Here is a 4,226-nt window from a genome sequence, read left to right on the forward strand (position 1 = left end):
GGGTTTCTCTGTGTAGCCCTGGCTGTCCTGGAACTCACTTTGTAGACCAGGCTGGCCTCGAACTCAGAAATCTGCCTGCCTCTGCCTCCCGAGTGCTTGGATTAAAGGCGTGCGCCACTATACCCGTCCTGTATTTCTTTAAGTGAGTTATTAATGCCCTTCTTAAAATCTTCTACCAGCATCATGAGATATGATTTTACATCCGAATCTTGCTTTTCGGGTGTGTTGGAGTATCAAGGACTCGCTGTGGTGGGAGTACTGGGTTCTGATGATGCCGAGTGGTCTTGGTTTCTGTTAGTAAGATTCTTTTTTTAAAATTTATTTATTTTTATTTGGTTTTTCAAGACAGGGTTTCTCTGTGTAGTCCTGCTTCCCAAGTGCTGGGATTAAAGGCTTGTGCCACCACTGCTCGGCTTCTTAGTAAGATTCTTATATTTGTCTTTTGCCATCTGGTAATCCCTGGTGTTATATGTTCTAACTGTCTCTGGCTGGAGGTTGCTCCTCCTGTGATTCTGTCAGCAATCCTGGGTGTCCAACTCTCTCTTGAGTCACAGTGGTCAGAACACTCTCTGCAGGCAAGCTCTCCTGTTGCAGGGAAGGTACATAGAGGTCTGGAGCTCAGCTCTGCCTCCTGGCTGAAGAAGAAGGCCCAAAGGGACCCCATCCAAGAAGCTCTGCTGCTTCTGCAGCCTCCCACTCTCCTGAGTGGACTGGTCTCTGAGAGACCCGGGATACCGTATTAAAACTTTCATGCAGGGCCTAATGGAAGAAACCCAGGTCACCAAGGACTTGCATGCTTTTGAGGAAATCCTAGGACATCAGCTTGTTTTTATTTCATGGCTACTATGAAGTGGACATACCTCTGCCACCTGTCCCCTGCCATGATGCCTGTCACAGCCAGAAGTCTCTGAAAGTAAGCCTGAATGCAGCTTTCCTACTGTAAGCTGTTTCCCACATTTTTGTCACAGCCATGCAAATCTAACTCAGGACAGAGAACTGGTGCTGAGGTGTAGGTTGCTGTGACTGTTCTGTGATGGTGGGGGGCAGCAGCCTTTGGAACTGGTTTGTGGAGGGAAAGGAGCAGCGTTAAGTTCGGGAAAGTGGGCTCTCTTATGATGTCTGCCTGCCACAGGCCTAAGACAAGAATTTTGCCAAACCTGGGCCAGCAAGATGGCTCAGGGGATAAAGGCACTTGTTGCCCAGACTGACAGAACTGAATTTAATACCTGAAATGCACTTTTGGAAGGAAAAACAAAACACGAACAAAACAAAACAAAAACTTATATGCACATAGAAAATAAATAAGTGTAAAAAAAAAAACATAAAAGGAGGTTTGCCAAATCTATTTTTTTTTTTTGCAGAAGTTGTGCCCCTTTGCTTTCAAGTGTACGCTACCAGGTCCAAATCTTACCAAGCTGTTAATAGTTAAGGATGAGAAATACCTTTCTTCGTGACACAAATACTTAAGAATATATATTTTTGTGTGTTTTCCTGAATGTTTGTGTCTGGTGCCTGAAGGGACAGAAGATGTTATTGGATATCCTCAATTGGGGGTGGGGGTGGGGGTCAGGCAGCTGTGAGCATCCATGTGAGTGTTGGGAATTGACTCCAGACTCTCTGAAGGAACGGATAGGATCCTTAGTCACAGAGCCACGTCTACAACACAATGCTAGAGAGAGAGAGAATGCAAGCAAGCAAGCAAGCAAGAAAGAGAAGGAAGGAAGGAAGGAAAGAAGGAAGGAAGGAAGGAAGGAAGGAAGGACAGGACAGGAAGGAAGTCAGGTGGCAGTGGCACATGCTTTTAGTGCCAGCACTCAGGAGGCAGAGGGAGATGGATCTCTAAGTTCAAGGTCAGCCTGTTCTATAAAGTGAGCTCCAGGATGGCCAGGGACACACAGAGAAACCCCTGCCTTGAAAAACGCCCAAACCAAACACACACAAACAGGTACACACACATTATCACAAAAATTACTTATTTTAGGACCCCCTTATGTGAGATTTTCATATTTTATGAAGTACTGTATTTTTGTAAATTCACACATAATGGTCAATGAAAAAAGTATGCCGAAAAAATGTACAACTGTAAGTTAATTAGCAGTACCAATTAACTTTCTCGACACCGACTAAACTCTGTTTAATTCTGGAGAGTTGATCAACATCCTGTATCAGTGGAGTTTACCAAGAACTTGATTCTAAAGTCAAGCATATGATCTATGCCTATAGACCCAGAAACCCCTGACGTGGAGGCTAGCCTGGGCTACAGCATGAGTTAAAGACTCAAGGTAAACCTGGACTATATAACAAGACCCTGCCTTAAAAAGGGGTATGGGTAGGAAGGAATGTGTGTGTGCGTGCATGTGTGGAAATGGGAGGCGATTCTATTAATTTCTTCAAATGTTAGAATTCGTCTTTTTTATTCTACAACCTAGAGTTACACAATTCCCTGAAAAATCACTTCAAATAAAAAGTTGTTGTCTGTTTATATCATAGCCTCCTGAAGGAAATGGGATATACAATTGTTGGGGCCTCCCAGCTCTCGGTTGCCATTGGACCACCTGTGGTTATAATCTTCAGATCTGCCAAGCTTTACTGTCTATACTAATCGCTGTCTTTCAAAGCCCAGATCCACCAGCAGAAATCTTCAGATATGCCAGAGCTTCTGCTCTACTGTCGCTGTGTCTCCACCGTCTGCTGAGAAGACCTTTTGATGTCCCAGAAGATAACATCCTTTGGACCCATCTATGGACATTCACCTGTGCCTTGATCCTTGGACCCACCTACAGACATTCACCTGTGCCTTCAAAGACTGGGGATGGGGTCTGGGTTTTTTCCCATGCTATATAAACTGAGCTCCTACATTAAACTTTGAGCCTTGATCAGAATATTTTGTCCTGGCTTCCAAATTTCTCTCCCACATTCCATTTCAGCCCAGCCCACCTCTCAGGATGAACCCAGACCTGATTAAAGTGAGTTTTGCTGCAGGCAGAAACTCACATACAATCAAATTACACATCTCTTTTAAGGCATATATACCAGCTAGGTTGCTCTTTGATGGCAGCATCCCATGGTGAGTGAGCTATACAAGAGAACCGCTGTGCACACAAAGAAGCTGGAGTTACTCAGATGGCCCCCGGTCTCAGGGTTTTACTGCTGTGAAGAGACACCATGACCAAGGCAACTCTTATAAGGACACTATTTAATTGGGACTGTGTAGTGGCTAGTCCTGGTTGTCAACTTGACTATATCTGGAATGAATGACAATCCAGGATTGGAAGACTCACCAGCGATCCTTATCATGAGGCTGAGAGATACAAGTTTCTGATCTGGACCTTGACATATAGAACTTGAGGCATAGTGGCTATGAATTCCAAGAGATTAAGACAAGGAGATCTCCGAGTTCAAGGTCATCTGGGATTATAGGCTTGTTGGCACACATCTTTAATCTGGGCTACACCTGCTGGAGACCTTCATAAAGATATTGGAAGACGGAAGATACTTCTTCTTCTTAGGGAAAACACCAAATGGCGGATGACGCTGGTGCAGCGGGAGGGCCCAGAGGACCCGGGGGCCCAGGATTAGGGGGGTGGCTTCCGTGGAGGATTCGGCAACGGGCTTAGGGGCCATGGCCGTGATCGAGGCGGGGGGGGGGGCTCGTGGAGGTAAAGCTGAAGACAAGGAGTGGATCCTCGTCACCAAGCTGGGCTGCCTGGTTAAGGACATGAAGATCAAGTCGTTGGAGGAGATCTACTTGTTCTCCCTGCCCATTAAGGAGTCAGAGATCATTGGCTTCTTCCTGGGTGCATCCCTAAAGGATGAGGTTCTGAAGATCATGCTGGTGCAGAAACAGACTCTGGCTGGTCAGCGGACCAGGTTCAAGGCATTCGTCGCTATTGGGGACTACAATGGTCACGTTGGTCTTGGTGTTAAGTGCTCCAAGGAGATTGCTACTGCCATCCGAGGTGCCATCATCTTGGTCAAACTTTCCATCGTCTCTGTGTGGAGAGACTACTGGGGGAACAAGATTGGCAAGCCCCACACTGTTCCATGCAAGGTGACAGGTCGATGTGTCTCTGTGCTGGTGCGTCTCACCCCTGCCCCCAGGGGCACTGGCATTGTCTCTGCTCCTGTGCCCAAGAAGCTCCTGATGATGGCTGGTATAGGTGACTGCTACACTTCAGCCAGAGGCTGCACTGCCACCCTGGGTAACTTTGCCAAGGCCACCTTTG

At 46.5% G+C, this 4,226-nt stretch overlaps 1 pseudogene; it reads left to right on the top strand.

The window, feature by feature from the left end:
• The first annotated feature begins 3,521 nt into the window (after positions 1–3,521).
• Positions 3,522–4,226, top strand: part of LOC110334274 — an 8,863-nt pseudogene continuing 8,158 nt past the window's right edge.

Source organism: Mus pahari, chromosome 16 (genome assembly GCF_900095145.1).
Source record: "Mus pahari chromosome 16, PAHARI_EIJ_v1.1, whole genome shotgun sequence".
Classification (NCBI taxonomy): Eukaryota; Metazoa; Chordata; class Mammalia; order Rodentia; family Muridae; genus Mus; species Mus pahari.